We start from the raw sequence: 18,916 nt of genomic DNA, 5'->3' as shown, positions 1-18,916 counted from the left end.
TCTTATGCTGATGGTAATCTATTTGCATGCTTTTCAGTGGGGTACTTTTATAATTGCACTCGTAGATATTAACATTTTTATGGTAGCAGTGAGTCTGTTAGTGTTTTTATGTTTTATGTAAGGATTTACGTGAGAACTCAGTCTGCAGAAATAAAACCAGCAAAGAGAGAATAAAATATTTAAGATGGTTATGTATCTTCCAAGTACATTAGCTGCCATTAGAAGCTAGCATTATTAGCTGTAATCCTTAAAGCATATTAAATATTCATAAACAAATTTGTCAGATAAAATGATTTCTATGTGGATATGGCAGTGAAAAGATTAAATGCTCAGAGATGTCTGTTTAACCATACATAATTTATTGGAAGATGCAAATTAGTAGTTCTGCATACCTTTTGCAAAAGGGGCAGAAAGCAGTTCCTTATTTTTAGAAGATTTAGATTCTGCATGTGATGCTTTTCAATAATCTTTTTAACTAGTCAAATTATAGTTGATCAGTGGACGCTTTGCAGGAGGTCAGTCAGCTCTGTAGGCTATCCTTTTGTGAATAGCTGTTGTTTTGTGGGAATTAGAAATGATAGGGCAAAGTAGTTGTTTATCCGTGTGAGACAATTATTGAACTGGTTTCTTAGGATTTTTGAGGGGGTAAACTGAATTAATAACACCTCATTTCTGTGGCATTATTCAGTAAACATATATGGTACTGATGTTTGGAACTTTTTCATACTTCTGTTAAATATTAATGGCAAAAATTATTAATAATTTCATCGAAAGAGTGGGAGTGCAGGTCAGGGAGAATAAGAATCCTGTAGTTTTCTATAAAGATAGTGCACTGATGGAAACATTCTGGAAAAACAGTGGAAGTAATATTGCAGTGACTATATCCAGCATTTTAATCATCTTCTCTGTATCTGTGGGAGAAATCCCTTTTAAATGGGATATTATTTCTTAAATACAGTGATATTTGCACTTAATACTTCAGAAAACTGTTATAATTTTATTTCCCAGATTTTTTTTGTAAGGATTCCCTCCCTTACTGCTGATGTTTCCTTTAAAAATATTTTAATATTTATTTAATGTTACTGTTTTCAAGTTTTGTTATCTTGTTTATGAATTTCTAATTAGGCATGCAAAATTATGGAGGTAGCTTTAGCAATCATAGTTACTGTTATGAATTAAGATATTTTTAGATATATATGAAAGCTGTATTCAAGGAGATTTTTCTTATATCCCTTTGCTGTACTGTGAAATCTTTGAAGCTCTACAAGATGGAGCAATAATTTATGTATTATCAGCTGTGATTGTAAAACTGTGCATATTTCCAAGTGCATAGTTTCAGGCCTGCAGCAACCAACAAAGCCCTTAGCAACTGTTCTAATCAGCTCCCATCCCAGTCCTGATTCTCTGCTTCTCTGGATCTGCGTTTGCAGATCAAAGTGCATGCTTTTTGTAGATCAAGGTGCATGTTTTTTGTTAATTATTTTACAGGTAGATGTGCATCGTGCTTTTCGGTGTGTATTTTCCTTGTAGACTCGGGCAAAAGCTGCAGCTTCAAATCAAAAGACATTAGAGAACTGTTTTATTGCATTTGATGTGCCTGAGATTAGAAGTATATTTATCCTAGGAGACTGGCAAACAAGAAAGGATTGTTAGAAAATTGAGCCTCCTACTTAGTATGGGCTGTCTTATTTAGGATGAGAATAGTTCTGTTGTTATAAGGAGCAATATAGTGTTTTTGTAGTATCAATGCTTTCAGCCTCAAGAAAACTGTGCAATTTTTAACAATATGCAGCAGTAATTGGGAAAGACTAAGACATGCTTTCTCTGTCTTCTGACACTAAAGTTAGGTGAAAGTTTTTTAAGTTATTGAGTAAAAAGATTCCCTCTTCTGAATAAGTAACAGTATTTTAAATTTGAGCTTCATAAAAGGATTTTGAAGGAGTCATCTATTAAGTAGTCACTAAAAAGTCTCGCTTGCATTTATTTCAGAAGTCTTTTTATTGTCTTACTGATTTAAAAAAAATCTGTTGTATTTTTGTAATTAAATCAATGTCCTGTATATTATAGTTAGATTTTTCACTTAAAGTTTTGCACAATTAATCTAATGCACTTGCTAAAAACTAATTGTTCATGCATTAAGAGTTGATGTTTCAGAACTGTGGTAAAGAAAACATAAATACCTACAGCATGGAAGAGATTCTGCTTTGATGAGGTATAATGCAGTCTGTCTCTTTGGTCTTCAAAGTTCTATATTTTTTCAGACTAAAAAGACATTATTATTTTGTTTTTAATTTTTTGTTTTGTTTTGTTTTTATATCTAAGAGGTACAAGTCATAGTCCAAAACGATAACAGCTGACATTACATGTGGAATGATTAACTGCTGCTTACACAAAGTAATAATGTGAAGAAAACAGGTTAATGGATACAAATAGTACAGTAATAATGGAATGTAAAACAGAAAGTCATAGGAAATGAGGAAGTATACATATAGCTGTAACTGAATATACATTCCTCCTCATTTTCACATCGTCTGTTCTTGGAGTTCTTGTTCTTCAGTTCTTCCGAAAGTTTTAGATATGCTGAGATTTTGTTGCAGGAAAAACAGATATCTTGGGCTTCACTTTCTGATATTATACCAAACATTGTCAGGAATTAAACTGTTTTTCATAATTTCCCATAGAAACCATATATGAGTCGGGTTCTTATTTGCATAGTTTTTTCATTGCAGTAACTGATGTGGGAGGATCCAAATAATATTAAGCTCCTTGTGAATTAGATTGATTTTACCATTTAAATGGGTTTAGTTATCCTCTCCAAACAGCTTCTGTTGGAGGAATATTGCACTTGAGTTCTTTTGCCAGGTATAGGGGCAGCACTGTCCTGTAAGATACTGTTGAGAGTGTAAAAGAGAGAACTGCTTTACTGGGCCTCCCTCTTGTTCTTACACAGTTCTTTCTGACATTTCAGCTCCAGCCAGCTGAAGCAGTAAGAGCTATGATTTTACCTCAAAATTGTATTTCACCTGTGTTGGTGACTGTGGTGCTATTTCCTGTGTCACAAGTTACTTTCTTTTGAAAAATGCTTAGAATTACCTCATGTTGAGAAGACATAAGAACTGTTTTTCATTCCTAGCATTTGGCAAATAGCTAGTTAGTGGAATAAATTTTTCATGTGTCTGGGAAAAGAAATCAGGAGACCTTTTCTGAAAACACAGTATATGCTTACATTATATCCGAGTTTCAAAGCAACATCTAAAGGAGATTCAGCTTTTTGAAGTCTAAAATTGTCTGATAACTTTCAGTGACATACTTTTCTTTCAAATAACAAAAGACTATGAAATATAGTTTAAAAATGTTTTAAAAACCTTTAGTAATGAGATAAGCTGGATTTTCTGATTGCCATTCTTCATTTAGTGTTTAGTGTACAAATACTGTGCTGTCAGATGCTCTATTTGTAGCAGCATGCTTTGAGAAGTCACAATTGCTTTGGGCAATATTCAGATTAACACATCACTGCGTAATGGCAAGTATCTTTTGTAACTAAAATTGATAAAACTGTACAGAGGAGTATCAGTCCAATTTTGCCATTGCAGTATATATTAAAAGCTTTTCTCAGAGAATGAAAAACAGTGGATTTACCTAAACTTGGTTTCTCACATAACGTATTGCTACTTTTTTTTGTTACAGCTATGTGAAAGAGAGTTTGTTGTTTAGGTTGGCCACACAGGGGCATAAGATAACTGATATATTCAGCCCAAAAACAGTACAAAGGTTCTTCAAGAATTCTATGTATAACAGAGACTTAGGAATTGTCCACGTTTTGAAATTAGACACACTTAGTTAAAAAAACCCAAATTGTACTTTCTTTCATTAAATTAAACCTCAGTATTTTTAAAGTCTCTTAAGAATTTTTATGTTTTTAATTCCTTGGTAAGCGTCTTGTATATAAATACAATGATTTTCAGCAGGTTACTAGAATACCCAGAGCCTGTTTGTGAAACCAGATATATACACTGAAAATATAATTTTAGCGGAAACATATGATTTATTTTAATTATTTAATTTTCTGCTTTCTTTTCTAAATATACCTTGTAGCTATTTACTAACGCTCCATTTTATAATGAAGCCATCACATGATATCAAGGATTACTGGCACAGGCAATTGTTGTTTTTCATGGTGCAAGTAATGATTACTTTGACATTGAAGGAAAAAGATAATATTCTGTTCTTTGTTGGAAAAAAAATTTGTCAAGATATTTCTGTAGAATAGATTTGAGAAGGGTTTTTTTCTGACTCTTTATTGGTTCAACAAAGCAAGAGGTTTGCTAATATTCTAATAGAATGTTGCATTTTCAAATATTACTAGCCTAGTAGCCAAGGAGAAAACACCATAATGATGTTAGAACTGGGAGTATATTGTCCATATTCTGTCATGGAAAACTGAATAATAACTGAAACTGCCTCTCCTCAGTTTCGAAAACTAGCTCATTTATAGCTACCTTTAAAAATTAGGTTTGTTGGGATTTTCATGCCTGCTCCTTTTTACCTCCATACTAGTTGCATAGTATCTTGCTTTAGTGAGTATCCCGCTTTCTCATTAAAAACCATGCAATGTTGGTAAAAAAATCCAGAAATTTTGTTTGTGTTCCTACTTTGTATTTTTCCCTTAATGACTTAAAGGTATAGCAAAGCTATTTCCTCCCCTTCTTCTTAACTGTTTGTGTCTTGCCTCAGACCCAATCAGAATTTCAGAACTAAGCTCATTCCAGTCCTAGATCTCTATATTACCTCAGAGAGGTTGTACATGTCAGATGATCCTCTATGTTTTTTTCTTCCTAAAATTAGAGGCATAAGTCATATTCAGGTGAATCCCTACGTGCACACACACACACACACACACACACACACACATATATAAACTTCCATAAAAACAAGGGGAAGATTGGCAGCTGGGACAGCAAGTTGTATATAATGGGCAAAGGGAAACTCAGACAGCTGTGCATTTGGTCTTTTCTGCATCTTTGGTAAATGTCCCTCATAGAGCACTCTATGTGCTCTTCAGGCCTCACGTAAGTGCATCTAACTCTTGCTTCTCTGCAGACTTGCTTCTGTGGGACAAAGTGGGACTAGTAGCATGATTTTCCAAATCTTCTCATGTTTCTATTTCCATTGGAGGAAGCAACTGAACATACTAACAAGCCCCAAAGCTATTTCTTTCTGAGAAGAAGTTCTGTATTCCATCCTGTCTTGGCAGCTGTTGGGTTTTGGGTTTGTTTTTTGTCCCTATTTCTAGGAAAAACCATTCCTGTAACATTCTGTTATAGATATTTTCAGAGACAGAAAAGTAGAAGATTTCCTTACAGAACCATTTCTCTTCCCATCTCTTCCAGCTCTGGAGAGAGATACCTTCTGTTACTTCCACCTCAGTTGCTACAGATTTAATAAGGTGACATATGCTTCCTCCATGAATCTCACAGAGCTGTGGATATTTGCAGCCATAACAGGTTTCTCTCTATTCTCATTGTGCATGAACTGCTGTTATCCGATGATGGCAATAAAATCCTAGCTGGCATATGATCTTAACCTCCCACCAGGAAGAGAAAAGAGGATGGATCAGAGATGGATAATTTATCTCAATTCAGCTAGTATGTTAAATTCATAAATTTAAATAATCCTAAATTTGGAAATGATTAAACATGCCTTAAAACTTGATTTTTTTTCCTCACCTGGGTGAGAGCAACAGAAATCTAAGCTATACTTGAGTTACCAAGTACAACATTTTCTATCAGAACATGTAAAAATAATCTCTTTTCAGTCTTGAATAAATCAGATAATTCCTGTCATTCCACACATCATTCACATAAGATGTGGATATTATCTTCTTTTTCTGGAATAAGAAGGAAGAGGCCATGATATTAAAAAATAACTATGATTTTGTGTACTCGAAGTATTTAAGAGATTTGTTGAATGAGGAGAACTCAGTATTTTATGCAAACCGTATGTTCCAACATCCAGAAATCAAGGTTGCTCATCTCAACCCTTGACTAGGTAATAGGTATATTTGAGGATAGATTGAGCTGTGGTGACTGGAATAATAACTAGCCCCACATATCCATTTTACTCTTCTTCAGGGTGCTGTCACTCCGGTAAAACTGGCATGAGTGCTAAGCAAACCTGCTCCATACTGCCTCCGCTGAGAGTTTGGTATATTGGTGTTCAACAAAGTCAATACTCCAGACTGTTTACTGTAGCTGGTCAGACTCATATTCAGAAAATATTTCATTTTTCCCACCTGTGTGGTCAAAAGTTCCTGGTAAGAGTCTTCACCAGTCCTGCTTCACTCACTACCAAGGATGTGAAAAAATCATGGAATCACCGAATATTTTGAGTTGGAAGGGACTCACAAGGATCATTAAAGTCCAGCTCCTGGCCCTCCTTAGACAGCCCCAAGAATCACACCATGTGCCTGAGAACATTGTTCAAACACTTCTTGAACTCAGACAGGCTTGGTGCTCTGACCACCTTCCCTGGTGAGCCTGTTCCAGTGCCAACCAGCCCCTGGGTGAACAACCTTTTCCTCATATCTTACTTCCATCTACCCTGACACAACTTCATGCCATTGCCTGTCACTGGTCACCACAGAGAAGAGATCAGTGCCTGCTCATCCTCTCCCTGTCATGAGGAAGTTGTAACTGCAATGAGGTCTCCCCTCAGTCTCCTCCAGGATGAACAGACCAAGTGACTTCAGCTGCTCCTCATAGGGCTTCCCCTCCAGGCCCTTCACCATCTTCATTGCCCTTCATTGGATGCTCTCTAAGAGCTTAATATCTTTCTTATATTGTGGGGCCCAAAACTGCACAGAGTAGTGGTTAACAGCACTCAGGTAGTCCCTCACCTTCTTTACACTCCCTTTTCTTTTTAGCTCTTTGTCTTTTGGGTCAGTAATCCCATGCACATTTATGGCACAATGTGCCTACTAATGACTCTATTCATTTACCAGTTCAGGAACAGTAATTAGACTGCATTGTAGAAACATGGGGCTTTGAAAAGCAGAACCTTTCTTATCAGAATCAAGATATATCTTTGCTTTGTTCCTTGATAAGAGAAGTTTTGCTGTTGTCCCTGCCACAGATACTGATTCACTGAAGCAGTGGAATGGAGGAAGACAACTTCTGTTGGGGTGGGTCCTGATGTTTCTTGATTATTTTGTTCCCTTTTTGATCTTTTGGGCATAGTATAATTCTGAGTAGGAAGACAACTGAAAGGGAAAACAATCTTTTTTAAACCTCTACTATCACATCTTACAGATGGACAGAATAACACAAATAACATTGGGATATTTGGCTGTGTAGGTCATGTTAAGTTGGGGAGAATGGAAGGAAGGAGTGTTGCAGTTACCCAGCTCCTTTCCTTTCAAGTGTGATGGAGATGCCCTACCAATTGCTAATTGTGAACCCAGCCTCCCTTTAGACTTCTCAGGAATATACTCTTGATTTTACACTATAAAGGCAGAATGAATGTTTAGTCATAGAAAACACTGTTTTGAAATGGTTCAAGGAAGATTGTTATCTGGGCCTCGGGTGATTTACAGGGTTCTGTAAAAGGAATTAAAAAATATAATATTGGCCTCTGAAAAACTGGGAAATTCAAGATGAGTTTTGAAGGTAACAGCATCATTTTAGCTTTACCCTGAGATAAAAGGTTTGAAGCAGAATTTGGAAGTATTTCAAGTCCTTGGCTTCACTTCAGCATGTGCTTTGCAATAGGAAGGAAAAGACAGCTTTCTGAAAGTTGTTTTTTTGGGTTCCCCCTGTCATGGTTTTTTTTATTAACCTTACAAGGAATAGTTATGAGATAGACAAATGAAATAAAAAAGTTGTGTATTGGAAAAATTTATCTCAAAGCTGTCTGTTTGACAGGGATTACAGATTGAAATGCTGAAACATTAATTGTATTTGTTTAATAATAAGAAATGAGTTAGATATCTTGTAATTCAGAGTGAATTTGTATGGTGTCTTTATTTAAAAGAATGAAATACATCTTGATTAATAGACTTTATCCTCCCTGCAATTTCTGAGTTATCTTTCTGATTAAGATATACTTCCAAATCCCCATCTTCTCGTATTCAAGACAATTTTTTATCATGAAACTTCACCAATATTTCGAATAAATAAGTGTTTAGCCCTTGTCTCTTGGATAGTAATAGCCACATGCATCATAATAGGAGCAGTAACCTGTAATTGTTAAAAGGTGTATAAAACTAAGTTGACAAGCAAGGTAATGCAATTATAATTGCTTTAAGATAGTTTCCCTATTAACCTATAAAATGGTATATAAAGTCACAGAGAAATGGTCTAAACCACAAAATTTTGTATGTGGTTTAACTATTGTGCACCAAAGATGAGACATTTTGACATGTATTATGTACATGTATAATAGATGTATTTTGTATTATTGTCAGTAAATAACAACACATTTCAATATTAAATAAGCAGAAGAATAATGAAATTAGAATATTTCTTGCAAATTTTAGTATTTTTTTCTCTACGTAAGACATTCAAAATATTTTTAAAGTGATTTAAGGAGATGAAGAATAAAACATTACTAAAAGATGGAACCTCAGAATTTCAGGAAGACTTGACACTCCAAATCCAGTATTGATTTATTGTTTGGTCCAACAAAATATGTTTTCAAGTATAAATATACGCACATAACTAAAATAACATTAAAATTTTTGGCTGAAACAGGAAGTTTAAAATCTCTCCTCCCCGCTCACCCTCTCCACTTCTATACACCTCTGTTTCTCTTTCCATTTTTTGATTTTCCTAGTGTTATATTTTAGGCTGTTGCTCCTGTGTCTTTGAACTGCACTCAGAACAAATGCATTTTGCATGGATGTGAGGACCTCAGGGGTAGTCAATGTTTCATTCACTTAAGGACTTAATTTTTTTCACTGCTAATGGTAACATTGTTCTGCTGTAAAATTACAAGAACAATGAGTGTTTCAGAGAAGATTCAATTTTTATAGTTCTTCTGTACCACAATGACTCTAACATTGTTTGATCATTATTCAAATAACCTACAATAAAAGCTTGTAAGTGCCCTGTTCTCAAGAACTCTTCCAGTAGGACGTGCTTCATCTAACTGTCATACTTTTGGAAGTTTTTGAAAAGTGTCAGGGAGGACAGAAAAGATTTCAAAACGCAGAAGAATTATGATATTAAAAACAGAGCAATTCAAATAATTTATGTGCACAAAATTGCTTGTGCTTATTCATGGCTGGGCTTCGTGAATGAAGATTTAGGAAGGCACTATCCACGTTTGTTACAGCCACGCTGGTGACTTATGAGGCCAATACGAGATAGACATGTCCGATTGCAAAAGGCACAGCAGAAAGACTCCTTAGGTGGTGTATTCAGCAGGATACGATTCTTTCTGCGTTGTCTTTTCTCCTCAAGAGTGATCCCACGTGCATTCTCAAAGGAAACGGCAGCGTTAAAGATGGTGTGTCTCCAGGCCTCCCGGTTTGCGGCCAGAGTAGACCAGTTATGAAGATCAATGTGGCCGAGGCTGAGATGTTGTTTCAGGGAGTCCTTATATCTTTTCTTCGGGGCTCCTCTCTTGCGGCAGCCGGAGGCAAGTTCACTGTTAAGCAGGATCTTAGGGAGGCGGTGGTCCTTCATCCTTGAGACGTGCCCTGCCCAGAGCAGCTGTGTTCTCAGCAACATGGCCTCAATGCTAGTGACTGCTGCTTGTTCTAAAACAGATGTGTTGGTCACATAATCTGACCAGTGGATGTTTAGGATTGTACGGAGGCAGCATTGATGGAAGTGTTCTAGGAGACGCAGGTGGTGGCAGTAGACGACCCATGATTCGGAACCGTATAAGAGAGTAGACAACACTATGGCTTTGTAAACACTGATCTTGGTGCTTTTCTTCAAGTGTTTGTTACGCCATACTCTTTTATGGAGTTTTCCAAAAGCACTATATGCCTTGCTAATCTGTTGTCTATCTCCCCATCAATCTTACCATCTGAGGAGATGAGGCTACCGAGGCAAGTGAACTGTTGGACTGATTTAAGCTCTGACTGGCCAATGGTGATATGGGGATGATGGAAGGCTTCCTGAGGTGCAGGTTGGTAGAAGACTTCTGTCTTCTTTAAGCTGACTTCCAGCCCAAAGAGCTCAGCAGCATCTGCAAAGCAGGATGTTAAACGCTGCAGAGCTGCTTCTGTGTGTGCAACAAGGGCGGCGTCATCAGCATAAAGCAGCTCCCGGACAAGGTGGTTTAAGGTCTTAGTGTGGGCCTTCAGTTGCCTTAGATTGAAAAGGCTTCCATCAGTACGGTATCGAATGTAGATACCATCCTGATCATCGAGGTCTGCTGTGGCCCTTTGGAGCATCATGCTGAAAAAGACTGTGAATAGGGTTGGAGTGAGAACGCAGCCTTGTTTCACACCGTTTTTTATTAGAAAGGGTTCAGGAAGTGCATTGCCATATCTGACTTGGCCGTGCTGATCCTCATGGAGTGAGATGATCATTTTAAGGAATTTAGGGGGACAACCTAAACGTTCCAAAATCTGCCATAGACCTTTCCTGCTCACAGTATCGAAAGCCTTGGTGAGGTCAACGAAGGTGACATAGAGACCTTTGTTCTGTTCCCTACACTTCTCTTGCAGTTGTCTGAGGACAAATACCATGTCTGTGGTGCTCCTGTTGGCCCTGAAACCGCAGTGACTTTCAGGAAGAATTCCTTCTGCAATGGCGGGTATTAGTCTGTTCAAGAGTATTCTTGCCAGGATTTTGCCAGCAATGGAGAGCAGAGTAATACCACGGTAATTTGAGCAATCAGATTTAATTCCTTTCTTATACAAAGTGATAATGACTGCATCTCGGAGGTCTGATAGTAGCTCGCCTAGTTCCCAACAGCGGCACCACAAACTTGTGGAATTTGGTATGGAGTGAAAGGCCCCCATGCTTCCAGACTTCGGGTGGAATTCCATCAATCCCAGCTGCCTTGCCGATTTTCACCGGCTGTATGGCCTTGAGGGATTCTCCTAAAGTGGGGGCAGTATCCAATTCGTATTTCACCGGTTGTTGTGAGATGGACTGAATTGCTGAGTCTTGGACTACACGGTTGGTACTGAAGAGAGTCTGAAAGTGTTCAGACCATCGATTTAGTACGGAGGGTTTGTCTGGTAGAAGCGTTTGACCATCTGCACTGAGTAGAGGGCTTTGGACTTGGTGTGTAGGCCCGTATGCTGTTTTCAAGGCCTCATAGAATCCTTTGTGATCTCCCGAATCTGCGCATAAATGTTAAAGTTGATCCTTTGTAGGGCACAGAATAATCAGGGTGTATAAGGACTACCTGCAACAGTAATTCAAATCTCTTATTTTAGAATAAAGCATGAGAAGAAAGTACAGTATTGTTCAGTCAAAGAAGTGAGTGGGTACAGAGATCTGAATTCTACACCTGCCACTGTCAACATCTCTGTAGTGCCAGGAAAATCATGTAAACTTCACAGCTGGAGTTTTATGGGACATATGTCACATTTAATACCTCATGGGAGTTTATGAATTTTAATTTATAAATATTTGCAAAGGTCTTCATTATCTTGGGTTTGTAAGTATACATAGGTTAAAGTACAAATCTTTTGGGAATTTAGGTTTCATCTCTAGATATTAGGACATGGGGCAGATTAACTTAAATATCTTAGAGATACACAAGGATTTTGTGCCTTGTCTTTACTTGCACCCTTTGTCATACCAGCTGCAAATTGCTTCATATTACTAACTGGATTGTTTCCTTACATACTGCCAGCCACACAGCTGATGTGTCCTCACTGCAGTGAGATAGTTCTTTCAGAAGTTTTTATTCTTAATATAAGTACTGAACATAATTTCTCAATTATGTATTCATATACAAAGAAAGCAAATGTGTTTGTATTTGCAAAGAAATTCTTAACAAGTGTGAGGATGTGCAGTAAGCATGTTTGATAGTTGTAGAATCATAGAACGGTTTAGGTTGGAAAAGACCTTTAAGATCATCAAGTGTAACTGTTAATCCAGCACTGCCAAGTCCAACACTAAACCATGTCCCTAACAGACAATGAAAAAAATAAAAATAAATAAATAAATAAATAAATAAAATTTAATAAATTACATATATTACACATATTCTAATATAATAAATATTATCTAATATACTGTATAATATAAATTGTAATGGAGATACTAAAAAATTGGGTAGCCACACAAGACTCAGACTATCTCACAAGATTGCAGTAGTGTACAGAAATACCCTGTTTTCCTGTCAAGCACAGACAAAAAACTCCGTTAATTCTGCAGGGGGTGTTGTGTGGCCTTCTGGTAGTAAACTGGAGAAAAAAGTACAGATCTGCATTTTTTGTGGATTTTATTGTTGGAGTACTTCCATGCAACTAATGCAAAGGGATTTTTACTGGATTTTGGTCTGTTGACGTAATCAGCTATGAGTAAGTTTGTATTTTGGAGTTAAAGGATGAATATAGACATAAACCCATTTCCTACTTACCTTTAGTTGGGAAATTTTTTAAATAAACACTGGTGCCTAAATGCTGTCTCAATAATTAATTTTTTTTTAATGGAAACTATGCAAGGTACATTAGTCTGTATTTCATTTTGATCATATATGGGTGATATCTGAACTGTACTTGTGTGATAAAGAGAAAAGTCTGTTGCCTATATTCACCTTTGATTGGAGCAAGTCAATATTGAAACAAGAGTTTAGATCAGATTGAGAACTAATCTTAAATCTACTGCTGCTTCAGCTGAAGATGAGATGAGTTAACTAAAGAGAAGAAAGAAAAATATATCTTTCAATAGGTCTTTTGCAATACATCAGCCTTACTTAAACTCTGGGAATTTCATTATAACAATTCCAAATTTGAAGTGATGTGTTATTGATGTGATATGGTTTTGTCTCCAGAAAATAATGTTAACTCATATGAAAATGTGTGGAAAAAGTCCACTGAAATCTAAGGACTGCAACAGCCTGTGGGTAAGATAAGAAATGGAGTTTACCATATAGACCTATTCACTGAGTTGCAGTTATTTCTGCCTCCTGCTTATCTGTACTATTTCCCTTCTCCAGCTTAAGAGAAAAAATGCTGCAAAATAATAGAATATTTTAATAACTCGCATGTCATGTATCCCCCATGCAATGCAAAATTTAAACTATGGCAATAGAGTGGAATATTTCATTATATCCCTGTACCTAAATAAGACATTGAAGAAACTAATTTCCTTCCGTGTTACTTTATATGGGGTTGAATCTCAATCTGTTGCATAAAAACACATCTTTTCTTGCTCATATCACTAGCTAAAACCAAATAACTTATCTTTGTTTCAGATTTCCAAATGATTTTGCACTAATGGCCATGGGTGTTTTTTTTTTAATTTTCCAGAGGAGAATGCACTACTTTAAGTTACGTAATCAAACCCAAGAGAAAGTAACATGTTCTCAGACCAATAAAATAATTTCAGATTTTTTTATCAGCACTGTACTGAATTAGTCTATGAATAGAGCAGAGCTAGAAAGAAAATTTTATTTTATTTGGACAGACTTTGTACTTAAATACTTCTATGCGGTGTATTTTTAGAGCATGCTTTAGCAAAGACTGAACTGGCTATGCTGAATAAATGCTACAATAGCTAATTTGAATGCCCTTTATGATGATTGCAAATTGAGTAAGGCCAGTATGAAACTGATTTTATGTTTATGTACCTATATATGTCTATATAAAAAGGAAACAGTCATAGTAGGGACCTTTGCGTATAGACCCGGACTCTGCCTGTACTCAAAGCATTTCAGGAAACCCAATTTAGAAGCATTACTGAACTTGAAAGAGAGGTTTCTGAGAGCTGCTGTGCTGGAGGATATTGTCAGTACAGCAGAAGTCTGTATCAATTCTGCAGTGAAAGCATAGGCTCCATTTCACATGATTATATTTTCTGTCTGTGATATACTTTGTGCTGATTAGCTGTACTTTCTGCTGCTGGGCTGCTGCATTTTATTTGTGGTATATAATCATGTATAATAAATAAGACAGTTTGAATATTTAACCAGTAATCATAGTACGTTTATTCACTATCCATATATTAACATGGGTTAATTATGGTTCTATAGTTACTGTAATTTTTTTTTTTTTTGAGGGAGAAAATTTAACTTTGTTGCTTGTATTAAGGAGAACAATCTCAAGTATTCCTAACATTCTCTTGAGAAAGTTAGATCTGTCTATCCTGAAGGATATCTAATTCTATAAAATTATCTTTTGAATATGTACATATTGGGTCTCATTTTTTTTAAACTCTGTACAAACAGTACAAGGAATAATGTACTTGTATAACTTTTTCCAGTGTCTTTGTAGATATATGATCTATATAGCTATATATGATCTAACTAAAAAAGACTACAACTGGCTAATGTTGTTTTCCATTAATCGTTAGGGATCTTGATTAGTCAATTGAGTTTTTTTTACTCTGGTGGTTTAATTATTTTAAGTTATATATTCAGAAATGATTTATTTGTTAAAAGAGGATTCAATATCTATTGTTATACAATGATAGAATGGCTTGAGTTGGAAGGGACCTTAAAGATCACCTTGTTCCAATCCCCCCTGCCACAGGCAGGGAACACCTGCCACTAGACCAGTTTACTGAGTGCTCCATCCAACGTGGCCTAAATGTTGCTGTCCTCAGTAAATCTAGTACAATAAATAGGTATACATTTTGCCGCAAAATCCCTCCATATTTCTCCCAAGCATCCATATATTCTTCTGTAAACCATCTTTCTATATGTTGATAAGAATTTTGGCTTCTATTGAACTAGCTGGAAAAAGGAGCTTTACATTTGAACTCTTAGTGATTAATATGTGTTGATTGTATATGACTCGGAAACTGAGCTTGAGATAAAACAGACTTTTAGAAAATAGCAATGAACTTTAGATAAACATCATTTGTAGCATGGAAACTTAATATTTTCCACATAAAGCCCACAGGTGCCTGTTGGGGCTGACCATGACTGGGGGGTTATCAGCTGGATAAAAATTTTGAAGACTGTCTTAGGTTTTGTGCAATATTTCCAGCTGTTAAATACAAGAGGGAACATGCTGCACATCTCTGAGGTGTTGATACTTGGATCACTGTGCATAATTCTGGACATACATTTTTAGCAAATCTGGAAATATGTCCAGCTTGGTTAGCTAGCATTGAAAGGAGACAGATTAGCAGCATATATATGTATTGATTACTTAAACAGCAAGAAGAAAAAAATTAGGAGATTTAAAAAAACACAAACAACTGTGAAGCGTGGTTTAATGAGTGCAAGGCTCCAACTGAATGTCAGTGCAAATTTCTTAACCTACCACATTATAAAACTAATCCCATAGGAAATGGTATAAGCCTTTAAAAACCAAAAAAATTCTGAAATTAGATTGAGAAAACTTTAGAAAATGTACTGTGGGGAAAGATCCTTCATTGTCATGGAAACTAGATAATCTAATGTTTTCCATCTCCAGCTGTGTTCTATTTCTGCCATTCACTTTCAGGTGAATTTAGAAAAGGGAGGCATTTTTGATTATTTTCATTGTCTGGCACTACGATGTAGTGTACTAAAAGCTGAGATTTAAGTACTATCTCGCAAAGTTTGTACTTCATTAAGATCAACTACGAATTATTTTTTCAATACATGAATGCCTAATTAAAACTCGTGGACTAACTCACATTGTTAATAGAGAAAATACTGCTACTACTATTTCTGTTGTTTTCTGCATCATGTGAGCATCACTTCTATTATGTTTTGCTAGTTCTGCTATCTATCAGTCTAATGCAAGGCAAGTCAAAGAACTGACACTAAAATGAATTAATTTTATTTATACTTTATCTAAATTATCCCTTTGACAAGAAAGACCTTGTTTTCAGAAAAACATGTAGGTTGTGTTTGTATGTCACCTTTTACACAAGATCTTATAGAGTGGATTATTTGATTGGAGGATTCTTTAAGGAATAATATTGGGGATTAAATATGTGTTTCTTCCCATGAGGTTAAAAATTATTTGACCTAACATTGATCCAATATCCTTTCTTTCAAGGAGGCAGCTGTCACCTGATATGAGAAGTTTGTAGTTAAAACATCATCAGAAGTTTCGTTTGCTTAAATTCCAATTATATGTTTAGTCTTTCTTTACACAACTTAATTCAGAAATCAAATATCTATATAAAAAAATAGGAAAAAAATCCAGGGACAGTGTATAGGTTCTAGAGGCATTCTTAATGCTTGATGCACTTACCTGCAGTTTCTAAGTTTTCAGCAGAACGGTCCTACCCTTTGCATTGCTAAAATAATTTGCAGTTATGTAAACTTTATGAGTCAGACTGTGTATTTACTAACACATGAAATGGAGCTTCTATTGAAAGCTCAAATTCTAGAAGGAATACTTCAAGAGCTAACACTGCACTTAAGAGTCTGGTATCAGACACCAAGAAGGAAATGAGACTTTTGTCTCACCTGACTTCACATGCTGATTGGAAGCATTATAGGCCTCCTGTGAAATCAGTAGAGAGACATCAATATTTTAGAGCAGAACCACCTGACGTGTTTTAGGCAGCTACATTAATTTAAGTGCATTGCTGACCAGAAGAGGTGAGGTAGTAGTAACTTCATTGTTTTGGGGAGCTAGCGTTTAGAGAGGGATGTGAGTGCAAAGGATGCAATTGCTATTCCCTGAAAATTTCCTTGTTGCCTAGATCCCTACTTCATGCTCCTGGCTCACATTGCTGCCTAGCATTTTACATGCTGAAGCTAATTAACCAGTTAATGGTAATTATAATGAAACTAAGAGTATTCTGAGAAAAGGAGTGTGAGACAAATATTAATTACCTCATGTGAATATGATTATTAGATGCACCAAGATTTTGAATCAGTTGTCTAAATGTGTCGGTGTATCCTTGTTACAGGGATTTGAGTGGTGATTTTGGCACTATAATGTATAGAAATATTTAATGATGATAAAAATTCTAAAGAAAAGAGAAGTTTCTAAAGAATAAATAATTTTTTATAACATTAATAATTTCTTTATTTTTCCTTAGGCAAAGGCAGTTCCTTCTACTTAGATTCTAAGGTTCATATACAGAAAAGAAATCATGTCTGAAATAGTGTGTTAGAGAAATCCTATCCTTTTCTTTTCCTTAGTAGTTGATATGTAATGTCTATTAAAAAAAATCTTATTCTTTAATCTAGCTACTATGGTTGTTGATAGGAGCAGCAATGCTTCTTACAGAATAAACATAAAATTTTTTTTTAATAAAAGTTAAATGAAATATGTAATATAAGATTAATGAAAGTCATATCACCACAACCTGAGTCTGCAAAAAGTAAAATGCTGATTGAGGCTACTCAAATAAATCTATTGAAATACAAAAAAAAATCTTGGAACCCTCTATTAATGGGGGGTCCAAGCCTGCAGTGACGTTCGCTTATCCTTGTGTGCTTTGACAGCAGTGGAATTTTTCAGAAAGCAAATTTGTCAGATGATTCACTGCAAAAATAATTTAATGTGGTTTGCAAAAAATGTGCTCTGTACTGTATCATTTGCCATAGAAGCGGCTCATTTCCAACCATACTACATATCAATATACTGCTCTCAGAGTTATTTTTTCAAACACCTTCACTGTTTAACACCATTCAAGTTCCTGCACTTTGCAGAGATCGATTTCTAAACTGAAAAATTTAAATATAATCTTACACAAAAAATTCTCAGAAAGTATTGCAGACTCATAAAAAATCATCATATTCCCAAAGAGGGTACCTTTAAAAATAATCTATTTCAGCTTATTGAATTTCACTTAAATGTGTTTTACATCCATGACAGCCTGATGATAGCTACAGTACTGCCTACCTTTGCTTCCCTTAGAGCTCTCAACAGCAGCTGTTGCAACCAAACCACTGAAACGAAAAAGAATCAGCACAAAACATAGTCACGTTTTCCAGAATATTAATTTAATGTGTGCACTGAAAGAAAAAAAAATAATACTAATTCATTAAAAGTAATAAGCAATGCTTGTCAGATTTATTTGTCTAATAAGATGATTGCATTGATTCTGATTGTGTTTAAAGAATAGCCACAGGAGAAAAATGTAATGTAAGCATTTAAAATTAAAATTAGATTTATCATTATCTGTTTATTTCTGTTTTAACTTCATTTCTTGTGCTACAGTCTCCAGGAATTTCTTTTTTTTTTTTTTTGTAAAGTAGAAGCCACATAAAATTTAATTGAATAGCTCTGAAATACTGTACAGAGACAATCACAATTAATTCACTCAAGTAAAAAGCATACTTCAACAAATGCTTCAGGACAAATATCCAACTGCAATGTCAGGCTGTCTGGTTCCGGATAAGTTTTCTGTTCAGTCATCCAGGATGCAATGTTAGACTATAAATTATTGTAAAAACATCAAGGATGTTTTTCAGAGTATACATACACAGAGAGATATATATATTTAAAAATATATTTAATAATTAACACAAATTTATGACTGTCCTAAAGAAGAATTGTCCTTTTTTATATTTGGTTTACATTTGAAAAATAAATCCATGTGCATCTTGTAAATTAAACAGGTCATGGAAATCTGTGGATAAGTACGTAGGTAGCTGATAAATCACAGACACCTACATTTTTATGACTCAATTTGCATACTGCTTGCACTTCTGAGAAATTCCTGCTAGTTCTGGAACGTCTTATCACCTAAAAAACATGTAGCACTGTATGAGATCCGTGGGTGAAGAACTCTGGTGCAGCAGGTGTGCTCAGAGGCAGAGGACGCTCAGAGAGACCCGCACAAGGCACACTGACCAAAGACATGCTCACTCAGAAATACTT

At 35.6% G+C, this 18,916-nt stretch overlaps 1 protein-coding gene across 22 annotated transcripts in view; it reads left to right on the top strand.

The window, feature by feature from the left end:
• Nucleotides 1-18,916, top strand: part of RIMS2 (regulating synaptic membrane exocytosis 2) — a 451,223-nt gene that overhangs the window by 138,092 nt on the left and 294,215 nt on the right. The gene's annotated exons all lie outside the window — the stretch shown is intronic.

This window comes from Pseudopipra pipra, chromosome 1 (genome assembly GCF_036250125.1).
Source record: "Pseudopipra pipra isolate bDixPip1 chromosome 1, bDixPip1.hap1, whole genome shotgun sequence".
Taxonomy (NCBI): Eukaryota; Metazoa; Chordata; class Aves; order Passeriformes; family Pipridae; genus Pseudopipra; species Pseudopipra pipra.
This window is presented reverse-complemented; position numbering and strand designations above follow the sequence as displayed.